Source organism: Oncorhynchus keta, chromosome 17, assembly GCF_023373465.1.
Source record: "Oncorhynchus keta strain PuntledgeMale-10-30-2019 chromosome 17, Oket_V2, whole genome shotgun sequence".
NCBI lineage: Eukaryota > Metazoa > Chordata > Actinopteri > Salmoniformes > Salmonidae > Oncorhynchus > Oncorhynchus keta.
Genome location: NC_068437.1, coordinates 46,023,076 through 46,049,980, shown reverse-complemented (window position 1 = coordinate 46,049,980; position 26,905 = coordinate 46,023,076). Strand labels below are relative to the sequence as shown.

At 41.9% G+C, this 26,905-nt stretch overlaps 1 protein-coding gene and 1 pseudogene across 2 annotated transcripts in view; one reads left to right on the top strand and one right to left on the bottom strand.

The window, feature by feature from the left end:
• LOC118395939 (receptor-type tyrosine-protein phosphatase beta-like) overlaps positions 1 to 99 on the bottom strand; it is a 60,075-nt gene extending 59,976 nt beyond the window's left edge. For both annotated transcript variants that reach the window (XM_035790034.2, XM_035790035.2), the window contains exon 1: positions 48 to 99. The gene's annotated coding sequence lies outside the window, so the exon portion shown is untranslated. The remainder of the gene's footprint in view (positions 1 to 47) is intronic.
• Positions 100 to 258: 159 nt separating this feature from the next.
• The window catches only part of LOC118396048 (leucine-rich repeat-containing G-protein coupled receptor 5-like), a 29,019-nt pseudogene continuing 2,372 nt past the window's right edge, over positions 259 to 26,905 (top strand).

Sequence of the window (26,905 nt, the reverse complement as noted above, 5' to 3'; positions counted from 1 at the left end):
AGTAACCTTGGTGTTGAGGAGGATGTAGAGTGCAATCTCAGACTCACCTCCAGGCAGCTCTGCTTCCATCAGGCTCTACAATTCTTTGAGAAAGAAGGCCTGCAATAAGAGTGGGATATTTTAATACACCACGAGATGGTAGCAATCTACAGAAGTCTACAGTAACCCACACTGACACATGGTATTAATACTGTATGGTAATAACAATACAATGTGGGCTCCTCCTCCCTACTCCGGCTTTTGTCCACATCTGTCTATTATTGTTGACTTTGTCATGATGCGCGGTGCCATGAATGTTGCTTTCCTCTAGCCAGGCAAGCCATTGCAAAGAAACCAAGAGGGGACAAGTCCAACACTAGTTAAACAATTGCAAAGTGTTATCTGAAAAACATTTCTGTGGATGGTTATTATGTGTTTTCTTGAAATTATTATGCTCACTTTTCTGCTTGGAGTGGCGGACTGCGCGGGCACAGAACGGACCGGGGTTCTTGACACCGACACCCCGTCGCTTTGTAATTGTGTAGACGACGGCATGCTTCTGCGCGTGGACTGTGTGGACCTCGGTCTCGCGGAGTTGCCGTCAAAATTGAGCGTATTTACTTCCTACCTGTAAGTTTAAATTATATTCATAACTTATTCGTGTGCTGGCAACTGTTGAGTGTAACATTTACTGTATTATGGATGCTCTCCATACACGTTTGCACCTGTCTTTTCAGCAGGGGATAAAACACTAAATACCAACGCTAAAACAAGCAACCCTGCAGGTTCTCTCAGAAGTCTGTAGAGTTCTACTGTGAGGACACTCTGACCCTATCAGTACCAGCCTTGAGTAGGATTACTGTAATGGTTCTTGACAAGAGTTGAAAGACCAAAGGACTGACCTCTTTCTGAGCCAGGTCACAGACATGACATCCAAATATCAGAACATTCACGACATACTTTTGATTGTTGATGTTTGTGTGTGTGTGTGTGTGTGTGTGTCAGTGGCGATTTTAGCATGTCATTTTTGGTGGGATTTTTTTTTAGATGCATGCCAGCAAAGACACTACACAACACTAAACAATACATGAATTGAACTATAATGAAGACAGGCGATGCCCACAAACTGTTAGGGCCTACATAAAGCTTTCCCAGCAGAGCTTTCTTTCTAGCACAATGAAGTGAATCCTTACCATGACTACACCTGGCTATCAGCGGAGCCTTGTCGGGCAGCTAAACAATTATTCAGCCTTGTTTATTGCCTTAAAACTGCTGATATGGCTGACTTACTTAAACAAATGTGGTTTCTACTGACAGTTGAGATGTACAAACTATGGCATAAGATAATGATGAGTGGATAAGAGGCATTCCGTAATTTCGATTAAGACATTAATGAGCGAGCGGCGATATACAGTGCCTTGCGAAAGTATTCGGCCCCCTTGAACTTTGCGACCTTTTGCCACTTTTGCCACTTTTTTTTCACTTCAAACATAAAGCTATAAAACTGTATTTTTTTGTGAAGAATCAACAACAAGTGGGACACAATCATGAAGTGGAATGACATTTATTGGATTTTTCAAACTTTTTTAACAAATCAAAAACTGAAAAATTGGGCGTGCAAAATTATTCAGCCCCCTTAAGTTAATACTTTGTAGCGCCACCTTTTGCTGCGATTACAGCTGTAAGTCGTTTGGGGTATGTCTCTATCAGTTTTGCACATCGAGAGACTGAATTTTTTTCCCCATTCCTCCTTGCAAAACAGCTCGAGCTCAGTGAGGTTGGATGGAGAGCATTTGTGAACAGCAGTTTTCAGTTCTTTCCACAGATTCTCGATTGGATTCAGGTCTGGACTTTGACTTGGCCATTCTAACACCTGGATATGTTTATTTTTGAACCATTCCATTGTAGATTTTGCTTTATGTTTTGGATCATTGTCTTTTTGGAAGACAAATCTCCGTCCCAGTCTCAGGTCTTTTGCAGACTCCATCAGGTTTTCTTCCAGAATGGTCCTGTATTTGGCTCCATCCATCTTCCCATCAATTTTAACCATCTTCCCTGTCCCTGCTGAAGAAAAGCAGGCCCAAACCATGATACTGCCACCACCATGTTTGACAGTGGGGATGGTGTGTTCAGGGTGATGAGCTGTGTTGCTTTTACGCCAAACATAACATTTTGTATTGTTGCCAAAAAGTTCAATTTTGGTTTCATCTGACCAGAGCACCTTCTTCCACATGTTTGGTGTGTCTCCCAAGTGGCTTGTGGCAAACTTTAAACGACACTTTGTATGGATATCTTTGAGAAATGGCTTTCTTCTTGCCACTCTTCCATAAAGGCCAGATTTGTGCAATATACGACTGATTGTTGTCCTATGGACAGAGTCTCCCACCTCAGCTGTAGATCTCTGCAGTTCATCCAGAGTGATCATGGGCCTCTTGGCTGCATCTCTGATCAGTCTTCTCCTTGTATGAGCTGAAAGTTTAGAGGGACGGCCAGGTCTTGGTAGATTTGTAGTGGTCTGATACTCCTTCCATTTCAATATTATCGCTTGCACAGTGCTCCTTGGGATGTTTATCCAAATCCGGCTTTAAACTTCTTCACAACAGTATCTCGGACCTGCCTGGTGTGTTCCTTGTTCTTCATGATGCTCTCTGCGCTTTTAACGGACCTCTGAGACTATCACAGTGCAGGTGCATTTATACGGAGACTTTTACACACAGGTGGATTGTATTTATCATCATTAGTCATTTAGGTCAACATTGGATCATTCAGAGATCCTCACTGAACTTCTGGAGAGAGTTTGCTGCACTGAAAGTAAAGGGTCTGAATAATTTTGCACGCTCAATGTTTCAGTTTTTGATTTGTTAAAAAAGTTTGAAATATCCAATAAATGTCATTCCACTTCATGATTGTGTCCCACTTGTTGTTGATTCTTCACAAAAAAATACAGTTTTATATCTTTATGTTTGAAGCCTGAAATGTGGCAAAAGGTCGCAAAGTTCAAGGGGGTCGAATACTTTCGCAAGGCACTGTAACTATGTGTTCAGCACTTTTGAGATGTACAGGGACAGAATGCAGAACATGGCCTGATCTTACAGTATTTTCCCTGTACACCAGATCAGAACCATTGGATAAATAAAGGGGGCATATAAGCAGACAATGAAAAGCAGGCTACTGGTTGCTTTGCACTGCTTGCAGTTAGCCACTGATTCCTTCCAAACAACTCATTGTTGAATTTGCGATTTCCAAATAGTTGTGTAATCTTTATGTCCAATGGCCGATGAGCACCGATATGTTTTATCTATAATTTCTCAAAATTATTTCTCTTCATATGACAAGGATTAAAAAGGATTTGCCAGTAGATTGTCGACTTTATTCATGATAATGATTGCTAGCTTAGACTTTGAAAGTAAGATGTTGACAGTCCAATCAAAGCTACTGTACATATGACGTGATCTGATGTCATTTTATCTGTGACCAATGATTTTTAACCTTATTGGAAGAGCACTTGTAATCTAGCTCTATGGCAGGACCCAAAGGGCTGACATTTTGGATGTCTGCCCTTACTAAGGGCATAACCTTCGCAATGACGTAGTGTCCCCATGAATGACAGAACACTGAACCAATCACGGCGCAATGCTCCTATTTTTTGCTGTCTCGCCCCACCACCACAGATGCACTGAGCTAGGTTGAAACACCTGCATTTTGGGCCATGTGTAAAGTGTCTGTGTGTAGCCGGTGAGATGAGTCAGGCGCAGGACAGCAGACATGAGTAATGAAAGCAATTTTACTAAAATATATCACAATACACAAATACGGACCGCAATACAAAAAACAATTACTCACAAACAAACATGGGGGAACAGAGGGTTAAATAATGAACAAGTAATTGGGGGATTGAAACCAGGTGTGTAAGACAAAGACAAAAAAAATGGAAAATGAAAAGTGGAGGCTAGAAGGCTAGAAGACCTCCGAACGCCGCCCGAACAAGGAGAGGGACAGACTGAGGCAGAAGTCATTACACCATGTGTGTATGCAGCTTTATTAACTCAAAGATATATATATATATATTTACATTGTTTGCAAACTGATATGTGACATATATTAATGCCAAAATAACATGCAAAACAGTCAAGCCCCCCCAAACAAATATATTTTTATATATAATATATGCCATTTAGCAGACGTTTTTATCCAAAGCGACTTACAGTCATGTGTGCATACATTCTACGTATGGGTGGTCCCGGGGATCGAACCCACTACCCTGGCGTTACAAGCGCCATGCTCTACCAACTGAGCTACAGAAGGACCACTTTATATAAACATAAGATTCAAAAACTGAGACATAAACTGAACAAGTTCCACAGACATGTGACTAACAGAAATGGAATAATGTGTCCCTGAACAAAGGGGGAGGGTCTAAATTAGAGGTTGACCGAATAATCGGAATGGCTGATTAATTAGGGCCGATTTCAAGTTTTCATAATAATCGGAAATCGGTATTTTTGGACTCCGATTTGGCCGATAAAAAAAATATATATATTTTATTTTTACATCTTTATTCAATCTTTATGTAACTAGGAAAGTCAGTTAAGAACACATTATTACTTTCAATGACAGCCTAGGAACGGTGGGTTAACTGCCTTGTTCAGGGGCAGAATGACAGATTTTTACCTTGTCAGCTCGGGGATTCAATCTTGCAACCTTACAGTTAACTAGTCCAACGATCTAACCAACTGATTACATTACACTCCACGAGGAGCCTGCCTGTTACGCGAATGCAGTAAACCATGGTAAGTTGCTAGCTAGCATTAAACTTATCTTATAAAAAACAATCAATCAATCATAATCACTAGTTAACTACACATGGTTGATGATATTACTAGTTTATCTAGCGTGTCCTGCGTTGCATATAATCGATGCGGTGCGTATTCGTGAAAAAGGTCTGTCGTTGCTTCAATGTGTACCTAACCATAAACATCAATGCCTTTCTTAAAATCAATACACAGATGTATATATTTTTAAACCTGCATATTTAGCTAAAAGAAATCCAGGTTAGCAGGTAATATTAATCAGGTGAAATTGTGTCACTTCTCTTGCATTCATTGCACGCAGAGTCAGTGTATATGCAACAGTTTGGGCAGCCTAATTTGCCAGAATTTTACGTAATTATGACATAACATTGAAGGTTGTGCAATGTAACAGGAATATTTAGACTTATGGATGTCACCCGTTAGATAAAATACGGAATGGTTCCGTATTTCACTGAAAGAATAAACGTCTTGTTTTCGAGATGAAAGTTTCCGGATTCGACCATATTAATGACCAAAGGCTCGTATTTCTGTGTGTTATTATGTTATAATTAAGTCTATGATTTGATAGAGCAGTCTGACTGAGCGGTAGTAGGCACCAGCAGGTTCGTAAGCAATCATTCAAACAGCACTTTCGTGCGTTTGACAGCAGCTCTTCGCCAATGCTTCAATCATTGCGCTGTTTATGACTTCAAGCCTATCAACTCCCAAGATTAGGCTGGTGTAGCCGATGTGAAATGGCTAGCTAGTTAGCGGGGTGCGCGCTAATAGCTTTTCAAACGTCACTTGCTCTGAGACTTGGAGTAGTTGTTCCCATTGCTCTGCAAGGGCTGTGGCTTTTGTGGAGCGATGGGTAACGCTGCTTCGTGGGTGGCTGTTGTCGATGTGTTCCTGGTTCGAGCCCAGGTAGGGGCGAGGAGAGGGACGGAAGCTATACTGTTACACTGGCAATACTAAAGTGCCTATAAGAACATCCAATAGTCAAAGGTTAATGAAATACAAATGGTATAGAGAGAAATAGTCCTAAAATTCAATTAATAACTACAACCTAAAATTTCTTACCTGGGAATATTGAAGACTCATGTTAAAAGGAACCACCAGATTTCATATGTTCTCATGTTCTGAGCAATGAATTTAAACGTTAGCTTTCTTACATGGCAGATATTGCACTTTTACTTTCTTCTCCAACACTTTGTTTTTGCATTATTTAAACCAAATGTATTTGAGGCTAAATTGATTTTATTGATGTATTATATTAAGTTAAAATAAGTGTTCAAAATAAAAAAAAATGGTATCGGCTTTTATTGGTCCTCCAATAATCGGTATCGGTATTGGCGTTGAAAAATCATAATCGGCCGACCTCTATTCTAAACCAAAAGTAACAGTCAGTATCTGGTGTGGCCACCAGATGTATTAAATACTGCAGTGCATCCCCTCCTCATGGACTGCACCAGATTTGCCAGTTCTTGCTGTGAGATGTTACCCCACTATTCCACCAAGGCACCTGCAAGTTCCGGGACATTTCTGGGGGGAATGGCCCTAGCCCTCACCCTCCGATCAAATAGATCCCAGACGTGCTCAATGGAATTGAGATCCGGGCTCTTCGCTGGCCATGGCAGAACATTGACATTCCTGTCTTGCAGGAAATCACGCACAGAATGAGCAGTATGACTGGTGGCATTGTCATGTGGGAGGGTCATGTCATGATGAGCTTGCAGGAAGGGTATCGCATGAGGAGGATGTCTTCCCTGTAACGCACAGCATTGAGATTGCCTGCAATAACAACAAGCTCAGTCCGATGATGCTGTGACACATCGCCCCAGACCATGACGGACCCTTCACCTCCAAATCGATCCCCTCCAGAGTACAGGCCTCGGTGTAACGCTCATTCCTTCGACGATAAAAGCGAATCCGACCATCACCCCTGGTGAGACAAAACCGCGACTCGTCAATGAAGAGCACTTTTTGCCAGTCCTGTCTGGTCCAGTGACGGTGGATTTGTTCCCATAGGCGACTTTGTTGCCAGTGATGTCTGGTGAGGACCTGCCTTACAATAGGCCTACAAGCCCTCAGTGCAGCCTCTTTCAGCCTATTGTGGACAGTCTGAGCACTGATGGAGGGATTGTGCGTTCCTGGTGTAACTCGGGCAGTTGTTTTTGCCATCCTGTACCTGTCCCGCAGATGTGATGTTCAGATGTTCGGATGTGCAGGTGTTGTTACACGTGGTCTGCCACTCCGCAGACGATCTGCTGTCCGTCCTGTCTCCCTGTAGCGCTGTCTTAGGCGTCTCACAGTACGGACATTGCAATTTATTGCCCTGGCCACATCTGCAGTCCTCATGCTTCCTTGCAGCATGCCTAAAGCACGTTCACTCAGATGAGCAGGGACCCTAGGCATCTTTCTTTTGGTGTTTTTCAGAGTCAGTAGAAAGGCCTCTTTACTATCCTAAGTTTTCATACGTGTGACATTAATTGCCTACCATCTATAAGCTGTTAGTGTCTTAACGACCGTTCCACAGGTGCCTGTTCATTAATTGTTTATGGTTCATTGAACAAGCATGGGAAACAGTGTTTAAACCCTTTACTATGAAGATCTGTGAAGTTATTTGGATTTGTACAACTTATATTTGAAAGACAGAGTCCTGAAAAAGGGATGTTCTTTTTTTGATGAGTTTATATATATTACGGGTCGCCACTGGTGTGTGTGTGTGTGTAAATACACACATTCTGATCTGTACGTGCTGCTTCATACATACTGTGCTTGTCCATAATAAAGGGATGAAAAAGGACAGCTCATTAACCCATTCCCTGCTGGAGACAGCCATGCAGGAACTGGGGGATTTTCATAGAAAATGCTATGGATTCCTGACATACGTACAACATAGCAGATGGTTAACTGAAAGTTTAAGGAAAAGGGGGTCTTTGTTAGGGACCAGAGGGAACTATGTGGAGAGAGAAGAGAGAGAAAGAAAGAGGGGGAGATAAAAATAGAGAGGAAAGAAAGAAAGAGAGGGGGAGAGCGAAAGAGAGAGAAAATGGGAGAGAGAGAGCAAAAAGGGATAGACATCATCCGCCACATGCCTCTCTGTCACCACTAAAAGCCTGCGAACAGAATGATTTTGTCAGTCATGTTGCCTGCTTCCCACATTTCACCCTTAGCAGCACTAATGCAATGTTCCTCCAGTGCACATCCAACCATTTTGATGTACAGTAGTTCAATTCATACAAATGATACGCCATCAAGTTTAAGATTGAAGAATTACATTCTTTCAGTTCAGACCTGTATAGATTCTTGGTATTTGATGTACATTTTTTACAGATACCTTGGCTTCTTTACATCGCACAGTACAGCATTACATGTACGGCTGTGCCTAAAGCAGACAGATTATCTCTATCTGTGACAGCCTATCTAAATCGATCCATCCTCTCTGGTCCCAGACCATAAGTGTACTGGGGTACTGGCTCATTATGTTAGCTTTCTGTTTTTTGAATGTGCGCATGCATGATAGTACATTTAAAGAACATTCTGGGTTTATGTGTTTTATACTTGCGACTATTTGAAAAAGCTTGAAAAGAGATACATTGTAGTTCTAAAAGTTAGGTTCCAGATTTGAGAAGTCTAAAACATTACAACTGTCTAGGGAGGAAGGGGTTAACAGGGACACAGTGGTACTGTAGTAGCATGCTTTGTACCATGACACCCTTGCTAATGTCAGAGGGTCTTACTTGTGAAATGTTAAGGACTCCACACAGAATCAACGCCTCATCAACATCGTCCATCCTTTATCTAGAAAAGGGGGACAAATCCCTCCTTAAATCTTTACACAGACACTGTCAGCCCTCATCCCCATGTCCAAATCTTTAGAGATAGTATATGCCTGCTGGACTGTAACTTCCAAAGACCACTCCACTGGTGTTGCAGTGTTTTATTACAACACATTATAATACAAGGAATTGAACAGAGAACTTTCTTTCTGCTGACATTCCTCTGCAGTATCTACTATTTTCCTAAGTGGTCCCAATTTCTAGAGCTCGTTCCTTAAATACACCATGGAAATATCACATTTTATGACCAATTCATACCAGATATTGATCAAATTATTATTACCATGAAATACATGAGAGGACACTGTGCAAATTGTCTTTAGAGGTCAGGGTCACTGATCAAGGTCCCAAGGCTGCAAGGCCTGACAGCCAAAGGGACCCACAACAAAGTACTCAGCCTAGGGCTGGCCCCTACTAAAAAAAATCTTGGTCGACCAAAAGTTGTTTGTTCTTTTTACCAGTCAATTGGCCGAAATGTTTAGACATGAATTTTACCATATATAGACACACCCTATGTGTTTTAATAAAATCAACTATATGCATTGAGCTTGTCTGATGCTTAAAGCTTAGGGTTTGATGAAGTAAGACAAATGCCCCAAGAGGGCGCTAGAGATCTAGAAAACCAGAAGAAAAAGAACGGAACTTGACCCAACTACTCTCCTACCACCGAGGCTGGCTTTTGCAGATTCTGCCATTACTCTCCTGAGGTTGACAGTAATAGGCTACAGGAGTCGGCAACCTTTCTCATATGGAATTACAATTTATCTTACAATTTCTACCGATCTGCATGCCATCTTTCCCTCGATCCTGACTAGTCTCCCAGTCCCTGCCTCTGAAAAATATCCCCACAACATGATGGTGCCACTATCATGCTTCACCGTAGGGATGGTGATGGAATGTTGATGAGCGGTGCCTGGTTTCCTCCAGACGTGAAGCTTGGCATTCAGGCCAAAGAGTTCAATCTTGGTTTCGACCTCATGGCTTGGTCAAATGTGGTAACTTACATAGACAGGTATGTTCATGTCCAGTCAATTGAATTTACTACAGATGGACTCCAATCAAGTTGTAGAAACATCTCAAGGATGCTCAATGGAAACAGGATGTTTTTTATTTTTTATTCACTTGCTAAAATTTCTCAACCTGTTTTCGGTTTGTCATTATGGGGTATTGTGTGTAGATTGATGAGAATGTTTTTAAAAAATCCATTTTAGAATACGTCTGTATTCTAAATACTTTCCGAATGCACTGTATCAAATATATATATATATTTTATTTTTGAATTACACATCTCAAAAGTGGTGTTGAATTTCAGATCAAGAATCCTTCATCAAGGGTTTTGAGAATTATGTACAGTATATGGTGGGGTGTTCTAATGTTTTCTGTATGTCTCCCCCAATATCAGTCAGGAAGTATGATGGCTTTTACTATGTGTGGAATGGACAGCTGGAGAGCCCAGTTGTGGCACTAACAAACCCATGTCATGCTAACACACTGCTACTGTGTAACAAACTGTTACTGTTCTGTGTTCCTCCATCAGTGATCTGAGTATGAACAACCTCACCCTGCTGCCCAACAGAGCCCTCTCCAACCTACACTTCCTTCAAGAGCTGTGAGTATTAGTCTAGGACAGATGGTACCCCTCTTTAGTAGGAGTTTAAGCTTTGTCCTTCCTGGAGATTAGATTTCTCTGTTGGAAAATGTCTCTGGTCTGATGCTGACTGCTGAATAGTATTACACTGGTCCCCAAATTGTCTGTAATAAATCCCCAAGTAAAGAACCCAGAGTTAGTGTTTGCTCACTGCTGAAAACCCCCTCTCTAGTCTACATGTAGTTTGAACCAGACAGTAAATATGGAGTAAGAGACAAACACAAAACAGACGGATCAATGTGGCTCGATAGATGTGCTATCAGAATGGACCGGGATTCAGAAGCAGTAATGATGTTAACATTAGACTCCATTCTCTATACTTGCCCATGTATGAAACAGCTTTCAGAAAATTGAAATTCAGCAACAACAGGCTCAGGTTACAGTTTTGATGGCTGGTTGGCTTATTAATGAAATAAACTGGTGCCGGGGGAATCAGTGGAAGTTTAGTTGTTAACAAATAATAATCTGTAATGTAGTACAGTATGAATATGTGTGCACGTGTATTTCCCACAACCATATCATCATTTGTATCTTTCGTCTGCTTCTCACCCTGCAGACGACTAGCAGGAAACTACCTAACAGTTATTCCTGAAGGGGCTTTCTCTGGCCTCTTCAATCTCAAAGTACTGTAAGTCATATTTTACTAGCTCACACATACATGATCAATTCCTAAACACCTGCATCTTTGTGAATTAATACCTTCTGTCTTTCTGAACAGAATGCTACAGAACAATCACCTAAAGCAGGTTCCCAGCAAGGCTCTTGAGAACCTGAGGAACCTACAGTCTCTGTGAGTATATCTGAACAACTGAAAACATGCACAAGATGCTAGCTAATTCAAGACCCAGTTAGTTTTCTCTGTATGATGCCCCCCTGCAGCGCAGTTCGAGAAGGAGCTGAGCAGGAAATAGAGGAAGGAGAGGAGGAGAAAAATGACTCCATATTGAGTCTTTACCATAGACATTGGATAGACATCGCATCATTGTCTGTGAGAGCACGGGCAGCACCATTGAGTCCATCTCCATTTCTAATTAGTCCATTTTCTTCTACTACTTCTATGAGTTGGTAAACAAACTGAAATGGTCCACACTGCCACATAGAGTGTGTTTGAACAGGTATAAAGACATTTTTTTACCACCTGCCGTTCTGGAATGTTTCCTCATGAGTATAATTCATTGGCTGATCCCTCCTGGTGACCTGGATGGAATTATGTGATCGTCCCTTAACCCATAGGATGTCCCACCCAGTTGACGACTTAAAATTGTCCTCAAGGGCGCTGCCTATGTCTGTCCTCTAACTCTATAGTCTTGGTACATCTGTCCACAGTCTTAGCCTTCGCCAATAGCTTATTTTGTGTCATTCCATCTGAAAAAAGGGGCTCCTTGTATTTAGGAATTTTGACAGTCACTGATGATAGACGGACCTTATTTGACGCTAAGCTGAATTTTCAGGTTTATTTCATATGTTTGGAAGTATTATTCTCCAGAGACAGAAAACAACATTCAAGGAAAAATTTGTGGTTTAGGCCACTTAGAGAGCCACAAATGTAATTGTCCATGTCATTTGTAAACATGGCACAATGTTGGGAATGTTTTCTCTCTGCCACACACATCCACACCGACCTTCAGTTACACTTAATATTGAAAGTTCAGTAGCTTTAATATGTTATAATCGAAATTATATAGAACCACGAAAAGTCTAATGGATTATAGCCACATACACATTTTAGCAGATGCTCTTATCCAGGGGGACTAGGGTTAAGTGTCTCGCTCAAGGTCACATTGACAGATTTTTCACCTCGTTGGCTCGGGAATTCGAACCACCGACCTTTCGGTCACTGGCCTAATGCTCTTAACCAGGCTACCTGCCGCCCCACACACACACGAAACTCACTCCGTCATTATCCTCTTACAAAATGAACTGTTGTTACACTGAGCCATCCCTAAACATGTTGACCTGATCCTCTGTCCTCCACATCTCAATCAGGCTCGTGTTTGAACGCTCTAGCTGGAGTAAATAGCTATCCATGTTGTTTAGACATACCAATCTGAAGTTCACATGTTAGACAGACAGACAAAGGATGACCTCAAGTAAGCTCTCTGCTTGTGGTGGTGCCAGGACCCTTTGTCAAACAGCTAAGTCCCTACAGCGAATGTCAACACCAGAAATGACTACCATGCACCCAAAGAATGCACAGACCTCCCTGATCGAGGATGTCTCTCTGGAATAAAAAGCAGCTTGGAGATGCTGTTTAATATGAGAAATTAATTAAAGCACAAGGTCTACATTTATTTTGTGTTTTCCAAACAACTTTATTTTCTACCTTTTCAATATAAATGTTTTACATTAATGTACTGGACATGCATGCGCCATGTAAAACCATGTATTTATAGAAGAAGTAGATGGTGCATGAATTTGTTTGTGAAATTAATCTAAATTAACAGATAAATGTTAATGAATAAACATGTACGCTCCAAAGAAATAACTTGAGAATTCTTAAAAATGCACTTTGAATGTAATTGATTACTGTATTTTCAAGGAAAATCTGAATGTATGGGACACTGTCTGCAACACTCTTCCTCTCTGTCAGGCGGTTGGATGCCAACCAAATTGCCAGTGTTCCTGAGAGCTCCTTTAGGGGCCTGGCGTCCTTACGCCACCTGTGGCTGGATGATAATACCCTAACGGAGGTGCCCATCCATGCACTGGCCATCCTGCCAACCCTGCAGGCAGTGACCCTGGCCCTCAACAGCATCACCCACATCCCAGACCACGCTTTCGCCAATCTCACCAGTCTGGTGGTCCTGTGAGTAGCATGGTTGGATTGACCAACGGTTGGTTGTTATATAATTTGTTTTTGTTGTTTAAGGGGAAGCCTTGTTCTCTCCATCTTTCAATGTTCTTTGTTTTCTACCTTCTCTCTCTTTTGCTCCTACGCATACCTACTTCCTTTCTACCAATGTGTAGAACCCTGCAGGGCGTTATTGGGTCTTCACACTTTTTTGATATCTTTCCATGCATCTCTTCCTAGGCATCTCCATAACAACCAAATCCAGTCGTTGGGTGATATGTGTTTTGATGGGCTTCTCAGCCTGGAGACTCTGTGAGTTCACCTCTACCTCAAATGTACCTTCATCGCCTTATGACTTGATTGACACAATTCTTTACAGTACAGAAATTACCAGGTATTTACTGAGACATTAGATTATAAAAAGCTAATTAACTAATAACCTACTAATTAATTATTTGATTCAAGATGACACACATCATCATATGTTTTTGCAAGTCTGGGCGCCAGTCTCTCTTTGCTTCAGCCAACGTTTTGTTGTTGAACACATAGACACTCAGGTACCCAAGCTAGACACTGAGGTACCCAGGCTAGACACTGGGGTACCCAGGCTAGACACTGAGGTACCCAGGCTAGACACTGGGGTACCCAGGCTAGACACTGGGGTACCCAGGCTAGACACTGGGGTACCCAGGCTAGACACGCAGGTACCCAGGCTAGACACTGGGGTACCCAGGCTATGGATTTGCATGCCAGAACAGAACTCTGAATTTGCCTTTTTTACAAGACAGCCACCACTGCGGTTCACACGATCACAACGATTTGGTGCATTTCAGTGTGTGGCCGCATGATGCAGCACTCTACCAATTACCCTGAATCTAGCAGCACATGTTTCCTGAGTGTTAGCAGGGTAATAGCCAAACAACATGCAGGCTACCAGTACTGTATACTAACAACCCCCATTATACTACTGACCAGAGAAAACAGAGTCATGTTGGAAGATACAGCAGTAGTTCACAAGTTACTGCTATCAAAAAGACAAACATTTGAAACATGATATGTATTTGTACTATATTTACAGTACTGACTACTGTATTTACAATGCGGGGGGGTCTGCTTTAAATGTGTCAGGCAGAGATCTGAAATATTGCTAGATTGGCCCATTATTGTAGCCTTATAACACAGAACCACTTGCGGTCTGTGCACACATGAGATGAGCCCTGTATGAGTCAACTGAAGTAAATACTGTACCACCGACTCTATAACGACTGTAATGTACAGTACAAGAGCCCCAGACTGCTATTCTGTTGCAATATTTTGTTTGTAGTTATTTTTGTCTCCCCCAGTGCCTTCAGAATGTATTCACACCCCTTGACTTTTTCAACATTTTGTTGTTACAGCATGCATTTAAAATGATTTACATTTACATTTTGACAAATTAATTAAAAATAAAAAGCTGAAATGTCTTGCGTCAATAAGCATTCATCCCCTTTGTTATGGCAAGCCTAAATAAGTTCAGGAGTAAAAATGTGCTTAAAAAGTCACTTAAGTTGCATGGCCTGTTTGCAATAATAGTGTTTAACATGATTTTTGAATGACTACCTCATCTCTGTACCCCACACATACAATTATCTGTAAGGTCCCTCCGTCGAACAGTGCATTTCAAACACAGCTTCGTTGAGGGATTTCACCATGAGGCAAGGGTGACTTTAAAACAGTTACAGAGTTCAATGGCTGTGATAGGAGAAAACTGAGGATGGATCAACAACATTGTAGTTACTCCACAATACTAACCTAAATGACAGTGTGAAAAGAAGGAAGCCTGTACAGAATAACAAAATATTCCAAAACATGCATCCTGTTTGCAAACAGGATGCATGTTTTGCAGTATTACTTTAGTGCCTTGTTGCAAACAGGATGCATGTTTTGCAGTATTACTTTAGTGCCTTGTTGCAAACAGGATGCATGTTTTGCAGTATTACTTTAGTGCCTTGTTGCAAACAGGATGCATGTTTTGCAGTATTACTTTAGTGCCTTGTTGCAAACAGGATACATGTTTTGCAGTATTACTTTAGTGCCTTGTTGCAAACAGGATGCATGTTTTGCAGTATTACTTTAGTGCCTTGTTGCAAACAGGATGCATGTTTTGCAGTATTACTTTAGTGCCTTGTTGCAACAAGGCACTAAAGTAAAACTGCAAAACTTGTGGCAAAGCACCTTTCTGAGCTGAATACAAAGTGTTATGTTTGGGGCAAATCCAACACAACACATTACTGAGAACCACTCTCCATATTTTCAAGCATAGTGGTAGTGGCATCGTGTTAAGGGAATGCTTGTAATCGTTAAGGACTGGGGAGTTTTTCAGGATAAAAATAAACGGAATGGAGCTAAGCACAGGTACCAACCTTTTCTGAGTTAAGATCACCTTCACAGTCAAAAAGCAAGCCACATTTTTTTAAATATGACTAAAATGTAACATTAACCTAATATAACAGTTTTGTAGGAATGTGGTTTGTGCAGTAAGCCTAATACTTTATCAGAGTATATTGGCTATATGCCTGAACTGACAACATTCTTTTTCTCAGACCATTATTATATTTAAAAACTGAAGCTTTGATTTTTTTAAAAATCAGTTGGTGTAGCACTTGCGAGGCAGAGCTGAGCATATGTTGAAATCATTAGCTTTTTTTATTTGACTGAACTGATGGTACCTGCATCTAATGGTCATGGAGCTTTTATGACAGCTGGGAACTCTGAACGAGATCAAGTCATGACGTCAGTGATGTTCAGGTAGAGAAAGTAGGCGCTCTAGAAAGATGCCCATGTTTCCGACTTGACTGAGATGGATGACTCTTCAAAATGATTTTTCAGAGTTTCCAGTTGTCATGAACGCACTGAAGTCGGAGATTTCCAAGTACCCAGTTGTTTTGAACACAGCATTAGTCTCAGCGGAGGTAGGGAGAGAGCAGCAGAGGGTCTGCCCATCACGGTCCCTGCTCTCTCCTTCCTTTCCTCTGGTGAGACTGACCAGAGAGAGGGGTTCATGTTGTTCTCCTATGACCAGAGAAAGTTAAATATTCCTAGATATTAAAATAGACACAACAAGCTGCTAATAATAATACAATTAACTGATACACTTGGCTACTCATTCATTGCACCCGCAGCGCGAGTGTAACTAGTGTGAAGCGCGTTTTATGTTTTGTAATAAATAGTGTTGAATAAAAACAGTGTTGGCAGTGCTGAATAAATACTTAGACATCAACTGACTCTTAAAAACAGAATCACTCGGCTGTATTCTTTGACAGTCTCTCTGGTCGGTAATGGTTTTTAAAGTTATGAAATCTCAAGTAGACCAGCATCAAACTTTGATGTAGCTGGGGTCGTGGACGCTGTAGGCATGGTGATTTGAGCTATCCAATTAGCCAGTGCAGTAGGCGTACTCGATTTAGCTACAGATCTCCAGGTCTGCCGGGTAGGCGTATTGGATTTAACCACAGACCTCCCGGTCTGCCAGGTAGGCGTACTCCATTTAGCCACAGACCTCCCGGTCTGCCGGGTAGGCGTACTGGATTTAACCACAGACCTCCCGGTCTGCCGGGTAGGCGTACTGGATTTAACCACAGACCTCCCGGTCTGCCGGGTAGGCGTATTGGTCTTTTCAGACAAATAAAATGGTTCAAAATGGGAACACTGTTCGCCACACACACAAAAGGAGTGCAAGCCTTTATGCCTTTATCTTTGGCTTTTCAACATATTTGGTGATCGACTAGGAATGCCCTGTGGTCGACTGGTTGGTGATCATTGTCCTCGAGAAAAACTTGCTTCAGTCTGCCTTCCACCAGACACTGGGAGATGAATTCACCTTTCAACAGGACAATAGCCTAAAACACAAGGCCAAATCTACACTGAAGTTGCTTACCAAGAAGACAGTGAATGTTCCTGAGTGGCAGAGTTAGTTTTCATTTAAATCTACTTGAAAATCTATGACAAGACCTGAAAATGGTTGCCTTGCAATGATCAACAATCAATTTGACAGAGCTTGTAGAATTTCTAAAAGAATAATGGGCAAATGTTGCACAATCTAGGTGTTGAAAGCTCTTAGAGACTTACCCACAAAGAGTCACAGCTGTAATCACTGCCAAAGTTGCTTCTACAAAGTATTGACTCAGCGGTGTGAATACTTATGTAAATGAGATATTTCATTATCAATACATTTGCAAAAATGTCAAATAAATATGTTTTCCCTGTGTCATTATGGGGTATTAAAAAGATTAAAAATCTATTTAATTCATTTTTAATTCAGGCTGTAAGACAACAAAATGTGGAATAAGTCAAGAGGTATGAATACTTTCTGAAGGCACTTCATGTCCTCACATGGTTCCTCACATGGTTCCAGGAAACCCCCCCTGTACTTGATGTGTGTAAATCATGTTAAGCAGTACAATAGTCCCCTGCCCACGAAGGAGCAGGCAGGTTGTGAACTACTGTAAATCCTCCTCACCCTCTGCCTGGGAGCCAATCCAGACCTGACAGTTCTTAGCATAGTCCTATAGGTTCCTAGGCATCTAGTTTGGACAAACAGGAAGCAGCCTCATGTGAGAAAGAGGCTCTAATATGAGTGGTATAAACTCTGGACAGAGATAGAGGGTCTGGAACCTTTCTGTACTTCGCTGCAGCCATGAATTCTTGACAGGAAAGTAGAGTAAGGGAAGTTACTGTATCATTGCAGACAACTGTAATAATTAATGTGTTCCTTTTTTCCCCCACCCTCAGAGATTTGAACTACAACAACCTTGCCATGTTTCCCACGGCCATCAGAGCCCTCCCTAAACTCAAAGAGCTGTGAGTGAAACTCATTACACTCCAGTGCTGCCACTTATAGAACAAATCACATTTTCAGTTATCTTAAATCTGAAATATTTGTCCCCAAGGAGTTTCCATAGCAACAACATCAGATCTGTCCCAGAGGAAGCCTTCGTGGGAAACCCGTCCCTCGACACAATGTAGGTGCTCTTGCGTCAACGTCCTGATGTAAAGTTGATTGTGAATAAGTAATCAATCATTATGATCGATTCACAATGATTCGATGAGTGAGGTCATTTTGATCCCGCGGACAATCGCGCTCTATTTCCTCTCTAACAGATACTTCTACAACAATCCCATCCAGTTTGTAGGCAAATCAGCTTTCCAGCATTTACCAGCGCTACGGATGCTGTAAGTCTCCATTATCCCTCTTCATTCTGTCCTACCTCATTTGAGAAGAAGTAGATGAAAATTGAAGAAAGCTAAGCAGGTGTGATTTTCACATTTTTGTCCGTCTTTTTTGTTATTGTATAGATCACTTATTGTATAGATCACTCAACGGAGCCACAGATATCACAGTTTCCAGACCTCACTGGCACAAACAGTTTGGAAACCCTGTAAGTCTCAGTCCTCAAAAGTCCCTAAATTACACCCCAGCTCTCATGAATCAGATTCAGCACATTAGCTAGGTTTCCATCCAATTGCAGACAGATTTTCATGCGAATATTCCAGAATCCACATAAAATAAAAAATGTGCAGTTTCCACCAAATGGACCTGGATAAAAACCAGTGCGTTATGAAGTAATGCACACTTAATGCACTTTTTTCACTTCTGGATTTTGGCAATGAGGCCCTTTACCTACTTCCCCAAGGTCAGATGAACTTGTGGATACCATTTTTGTCTTTGTGTGCAGTTTGAAGGAACTTGTTAACTAGCATGTTAGCAGATACCAATAGACTCCATTAATTGTGCTAATGCTAGTTAGCATTGGCTTACAAAACTACCTCAAACTTATTTCATACTGGACACAGGGACATAAAAATGGTATCCATGAGTTCATCTGACTCTTGGGAAGCAGACAAAGGGCCTCCTTGCCAAAATCACAAAGTATCCCTTTTAGTTTTAATGTACCAAAAAAAAGAAAAACGTTCAATGTATTTCCATTTCTCACAAAACCTGTTGCGTTAAATAGCAAATGTGCCAACTCTGGTCTTGGCACGTGTGCTAACAGCTCGCAGATACAGTGCGGGTTGGCTAGTCTACATGAATAAATTATTATGGATAAATTGCAGTCAAGCTTCGATCAACATGTCACCAGAATAAGACCCCCGAAAACAAAAACTGAAAATAGTAAAACAATAAATAAAAAATAAAAAATGATAAGACCATCAATAGTTATTGGAAAGGAGCGTCAAGCTCATCACTGTGCAAGTTCATCCTAACTTATTTAATCTTTAGCCTAATAAACTGCATGGTTTCCCGAGTTGTAGTGGGAGGACCACACATCATATTATTGTCTGACTCCAAATTTACTTTGATGTGATGGCTATTATATACAAATTTGCGCATAAAGTTGTGTCCACCGCCATTTCCCGCATAATTCATTTTACAGACATAAAAAGATCTCACCATGTCGAACGAAGAAATGATCTGTAGACATTTATAAAATTACACCAAAATGTCCTGTTTACATCACAGCTCTTGTGATATAAAACACATGTCAATATGACTTTATTCGCATAAAAACTGTGGATGTAAACGTGGTTTGAGTCTGTCCTTTCTGTGACCAAATTCTCTGTCTATTCAGAGCTGTCACAGGTACACACATCTCATCACTGCCAGGTACCCTCTGTGACCAGTTACCCAACCTGATACAGCTGTAAGTCCCTATGCTGATTGACCAAATATCTCTTGATACTATCATATCTCTTGGTACTATAATATCTCTTGGTTCAGTATCTTAGAAATTAAATGTTGTGTTATCCTAAACATAATTTTAAATAAACAATAATGAACACTGTACCTGCAGGGATCTCTCCCATAACCGGATCCAGCATCTTCCCAGCTTCAGTGGCTGCAGAAAGATCCAGAAAATGTGAGTGGTTTCGTTACCATTATTGTTAGTCCTCAACCCAGCCATAAATACAATCCAGGGGACATTTGTGATGTGTGTTGTTGTATTTAGTCACCTCCATCAAAACCATATCCACAAGGTTCCAGCAGACACTTTCCTAGAGCTGACTGAACTCAGAACCCTGAGTAACCTTTTAGATTCTTCAAAGTAGCCAGCCTTTGCTTTGATGACAGCTTTGTACATGTAACATTGTTGCTTCCGTCCCTCTCCTCGCCCCAACAAAAGCCCTTGCAGAGCATGGGAAACAACTACGTCAAGGTCTCAGAGCGAGTGACGTCACCGATTGAAACGCTATTAGCGCACACCCTGCTAACTAGTGAGCCATTTCACACTGGTTACACACACTCTTGGCATTCTCTCAACCAGCTTTATGAGGTAGTCACCTGCAATGCATTTCAATTAACTGTACTGCCTTGTTAAAAGTTAATGTGGAATTTCTTTACTTCTTAATGCGTTTGAGCCAGTCAGTTGAGTTGTGATAAGATAGCCCTATATGGTAAAATACCAAGTCCATATTCTGTCAAGAACAGCTCAAATAAGCAAAGAGAAACAACCGTCCATCATTACTTTAAGACATGAAAGTCAGTCAATCCGGAAAATTTCAAGCAATGTTTAAGTGTCTTCAAGTGCAGTCGCAAACACCATCAAGCGCTATGATGAAACTGTCTCTCCTGAGGACCACCACAGGAAAGGAAGACCCAGAGTTACCTCTGCTGCAGAGGATAAGTTAAATAGAGTTAACTGCACCTTCAAGGCACACTTAACCAGCATTGGCTACCATAGCATTCGGCAACGATATGCCATCCCTGTTGGTTTGCGCTTAGTGGCACTATCATTTGTTTTTCAACAGGACAATGACCCAAAACCCACCTCCAGGCTGTGTAAGGGCAATTTGACCAAGAAGGAGGGTGATGCATCAATCAATCACATTTATTTATAAAGCCCTTTTTACATCAGCCGATGTCACAAAGTACTGTACAGAAACCTAGCGTAAAACCCCAAACAGCAAGCAATGCAGATGTAAAAGCATGGATGACCTGGCCTCCACAATCACCCGACCTCAACCCAAATGAGATGGATTGGGATGAGTTGGACCGCAGAGTGAAGGAAAAGCAGCCAACAAGTGCTCAGCATATGTGGGAACTCCTTCAAGACTGTTGGAAAAGCATTCCAGGTGAAGCTGGTTGAGAGAATGCCAAGAGTGTGCAAGGCTGTCATCAAAGCAAAGGGTGGCTACTTTGAAGAATCTAAAATAGAAAATATATTTTGATTTGTTATTGTGAAGTGAAAACGTCTAGGAGTGGTCCTTCTGTAGCTCAGTTGGTAGAGCATGGCGCTTGTAACGCCAGGGTAGTGGGTTCGATTCCCGGGACCACCCATACGTAGAATGTATGCACACATGACTGTAAGTCGCTTTGGATAAAAGCGTCCGCTAAATGGCATATATTATTATTATTAATTATTATTATTATTATTATTATTATTATTATTATTATTATTATTATTATTATTATTATTATTATTAACAATGGCTCAGCCGAAGGGGTAGGCCACACAAGCTCAAAGAACGGGACTTCCGCGTGCTGAAGCACGTAAAAATCCTCTGTCCTCAGTTGCAATACTCACTACGAGTTCCAAACTGTATCTGGAAGCAGTGTCAGCGCAGTAACTGCTCGTCAATAGTTTCATGACATGGGTTTCCATGGCCGAGCAGTTGCACACAAGCCTAAGATCACCATGCGTAATGCCAAGCGTCAGCTGGAGTGGTTTTAAGCTCGCCGCCATTGGACTCTGGAGCAGTGGAAATGCGTTCTCTGGAGTGATGAATTACACTTCACCATCTGGCAGTCCAACGGATTAATCTGGGTTTGGCGCATGCCAAAACGCAACAGCATACAATGACAATCTAAACAATTCTGTGCTTCCAACTTTGTGGCAACAGTTTGGGGAAGGCCCTTTCCTGTTTCAGCATCACAATGTCCCTGTGCACAAAGCGAGGTCCATACAAAAATGGTTTGTCGAGATCGGTGTGAAAGAACTTGACTGGCCTGCACAGAGCTCGGACCTCAACCCCATTGAACACCTTTGTGATGAATTGGAACGCCGATTGCGTGCCAAGTCTAATTGCCCTACATCAGTGCCCAACCTCACTAATGCTGGTGGCTGAATGGAACAAAGTCCCCGCAGCAATGTTCCAACATCTAGTGGAAAGCCTTCACAGAAGAGTGGAGGCAGTAGAGTGCAGAAAAGGGGGGACCAACTCCATATTAATGTCCATGATTTTTGAATGAGATGCTCGACGAGCAGATGTCCACATAATTTTGGTGATGTTTGATTGACCAAGATGGCTCCAACAGAGATGGTTGCCTCGCTTCGAGTCCTAAGGAAACTACGCAGTATTTTGTTTTTTTAATGTATTATTTCTTACATTGTTACCCCAGGAAATCTTAAGTCTTATTACATACAACCGGGAAGAACTATTGGCTATAAGTGCGACGTCAACTTACCAACATTACGACCAGGAATACGACTTTCCTGAAGCAGATCCTCTGTTTGGACCACCACCCAGGACAATGGATCTAATCCCAGAAGCCAACCCAAAACAACAGTGCCGCAGATGGAGCGGCCTCCTGGTCAGGTTCCATAGACCTGCACATCGCTCACCGCTTCCGAGTATAGTACTCGCCAATGTACAGACTCTTGACAACAAGGTAGATGAAATTCAAGCAAGGGTTGCCTTCCAGAGAGACATCAGAGATTATAACATCCTCTGTGTCACGGAAACATGGATGCCTCTGGATATGTTGTCAGGAATCAGTTCAGCCACCGGGCTTCTCCATGCATCACGCTGACAGAGATAAACACCACTCTAGGAACGTCGGTAATGTATGCTTCAGGATTAATGACTCATGGTGTAATCATGACAGCCTTACTCAAGTCCTTCTGCTCACCCGACCTAGAATTCCTCACAATCAAATGCCGGCCATATTACCTCCCAAGAGAATAATAGTCAGTTATCATCACAGCTGTGTACATTCACCCTCAAGCAGACACCACGATGACCCTCAAGGAACTTCACTGGACTCTATGTAAACTGGAAACCATATATCCTGATGCTGCATTTATTGTAGCTGGGGATTTTAACAAAGCAAATTAGAGAACAAGGCTACCTAAATTATATCAGCAGATTGATTGTAGTACTCGTGGGGATAATACACTTGATCACTGCTGCTCCGAATTCTGTCGATGCATATAAAGACCTCTTATTTTACGAGGCAAGTCAGTTAAGAACAAATTCTTATTTTCAATGACGGCCTAGGAACAGTGGGTTAACTGCCTGTTCAGGGGCAGAACGACAGATTTGTACCTTGTCAGCTCGGGGATTTGAACTTGCAACCTTCCGGTTACTAGTCCAACGCTCTAACCACTAGGCTGCCGTTGTACCCACTGTGACTATTAAAACCTACCCTAACCAGAAACCGTGGATGGATGGCGGCATTCGCGCGAACCACCGCATTTAACCATGGAAAGAGGTCTGGGAATACTGCTGAATATAAACAGTGCAGTTATTCCCTCCGCAAGGCAATCAAACAAGCGAAATGCCGGTTCAGGGACAAAGTGGAGTCGCAATTCAACGGCTCAGACACGAGACAAATGTGGCAGGGTCTACAGGAAACCACGGACTACAAAAAGAAAACAAGCCACGTCACGGACACCGAAGTCCCGCTTCCAGACAAACTAAACACCTTCTTTGCCTGTTTTGAGGACAATACAGTGCCACTGTCACGCCCCACTAACAAGGACTGCGCCCCCCCCTAACAATTCCAAAACTACTGTCTTATACACAGTGTAAGGGGATAAGGAATATGTACATAAGGATATATGAATGAGTGATGGTACAGAGCAGCATACACATATGAGATGAGTATGTAGACAAAGTAAACAAAGTGGCATAGTTAAAGTGGCTAGTGATACATGTATTACATAAGGATGCAGTAGATGATATAGAGTACAGTATATACATATGAGATGAGTATGTAGACAAAGTAAACAAAGTGGCATAGTTAAAGTGGCTAGTGATACATGTATTACATAAGGATGTCAAAGATCATATCACCTCCACCTTACCGGCCACCCTAAACCCACTTCAGTTTGCATACCGCCCCAACAGGTTCACAGACCATGCAATCGCCATCACACTGCCCTAGCCCATCTGGACAAGAGGAATACTTATGTAAGAATGCTGTTCATTGACTACAGCTCAGCATTCAACACCATAGTACCCTCCAAGCTCATCATCAAGCTGGAGGCCCTGGGTGTCAACCCCACCCTGTGTAATTGGGTCCTGGACTTTGACAGGCCACCCCCAGGTGGTGAAGGTAGGAAACAACATCTCCACTTCGCTGACCCTCACACCCCCAACTCAATCATCAAGTTTTCAGATGACACAACAGTAGTGGGATTGATTAACAACAATGATGAGACAGCCTACAGGGAGGAGATGAGGGCACTCGGAGTGTGGTGGCAGGAAAACAACCTCTCACTTAACTTCAACATAACAAAGGAGATGATTGTGTACTTAAGGAAACAGCAGAGGCAGCACCCTCCTATCCACATTGAAGGGACATTAGTGGAGAAGGTGGAAAGTTTTAAGTTCCTCGGCATACACATCACAGACAAACTGAAATGGTTCACCCACAAAGACAGTGTGGTGAAGAAGGCACAACAGCGCCTCTTCAACCTCAGGCGGCTGAAGAAATTTGTCTTGTCACTCAAAACCCTGACAAACGTTTACTGATGCACAATCGAGAGCATCCTGTCGGGCTGTATCACAATATGTTAGGGAAACTGCACCGCCCTCAACCGCAAGGCTCTCCAGAGGGTGTTGCGGTCTGCACAACGCATCACCGGGGGCACTACCTGCCCTCCATGACACCTACAACATCCGATGTCACAGAAAGGCCAAAAAGATGATCAAGGACAACAACCACCCGAGCCACTACCTGTTCACACCGCTATCATCCAGAAAGTGAGGTCAGTACAGGTGCATCAAAGCTGGGACAGAGAGAATGAAAAACAGCTTCTATGTCAAGGTCATCAGACTGCTAAATATCAATCACTAACTCAGAGAGGCTGCTGCCTACATTGAGACCCAATCACTGGCCACTTTAATAAATGGATCACTAGTCACTTTAAGCAATGCCACTTTAAATGTTTACATATCTTGCGTTACCCATATCATACAGGAAGTACATGTATATACTGTATTTTATACCATCTATTGCACCTTGCCTGTGCCGCTCGGCTATCACTCATCCATATATTTATATGTGCATATTCTCATTCACCCCTTTAGATTTGTGTGTATTAGGTAGTTGATGGGGAATTGTTCAATTACTTGTTAGATATTACTGCACTGTCGGAACTAGAAGCACAAGCATTTCACTAAACTCACAATGACATCTGCTAACCATGTGTATGTGACCCCCAAAAATTGCTTTGATATAGTGTATGTTCACCTGTCCAGGGACTGCAGATGTAAATTAACTGTCAGCTAAATCTGGTGAAACACATCACTTATTCTGAGATTTGTTTTGTTGTACATTGTCCCTGACAAATAAATGTAATAAATAAATACTACATATTGCCTATTCAGCTCAAGTGAAACAATCCTGAACCAAAGATTTCATATGTAGTACAAGTTATGATAGATTGACTCTCAAATCCAAATCCAAAATGTACTCAAATTAGCCTGGTTTGATGGTTTGCCATGTGAACAGCATCAACACTTATGATGTAGGACCATAATGAAAGACAGAATGAAATAATGTGCCCATTTTAATGTGAGATATTCATCTCACAATGTACAGCCCAAACAGAATGGCATTTGGTGTATACATGAGGAGGTATTGGAGGTCTTGGAAGGGTGTCATGATGTTATGTCAATGTTATCATCATGACTAAACCAGTTGGACATTACAAGCATCTCTGCCTAATCTGAATCCTAAAGAAACCCACCCTTCTTAGCAGACCTCTTTTTCTACACTTGACATTTCTGACAATACAATGTACTAATTCTAGCTTGGCAACAGGACAATAATGAAAGCCAGAAATAAATCATTAATGAGGCCTCTTTACTGTGTGATATTTCTTGCATTTCCATAACTGATCAAAACGTGTTTTATCATGGCGCTCTCGTCCCTCTGCAGCAGACACATAGTGAGCAAAATGTTTGTAACATCGAATCACAGTATCGAATTCGCATTTTTTGCAAGAACTACTCTAAAAGATGGGCATTGTTGTGTGTCTGTGTGTATTCCCTCTAAATGTAAATGATATTAAAGAACAGTCTTTAAAACAGCCAGAACACTACACAGCTAATTCGAACAATCTTTGATTATGTGAATCCGCTGTGTAATGCTAGGGCAAAAACCTAAATGTGCACCCAGGGGGGCCCCAGGACAGAGTTTGAGAAACTCTGACATAGACATGCAGACATACAATTGAAATAAAGTATCTTCTCTTTATCTGTGTTTCTTAATCCATTCCCTCAGTGACCTCAGCTCCAACCTGCTGTCCTCCGTCCCTATGGAAGGCTTTCAGGGCCTCACACACCTCAGACTGGCTGGCAACACTGCCCTGAGACACACACTGCCTGTCCAGAGACTACCTAAACTCAGGTAGGGGACAGAGTTAACGATTAAACTGGGCCCCTTAAAAATGATTTCAAGTCAAGGTGAGACAGTGTGTGAGTGAATGTAGTGCAGTAAGTGTTATGGGGTTGCGTGCAGCTGTCTTACCATAAGCTATGCATTGTTCTCAGGGTAGTGGTGATGCCTTCCAGTGCTGTGCCTTTGTACCCGGAGAAAACTCAAAGTCCCCCTACATCTGGGAAACGGAGAACATCAGTAAAGATCTCG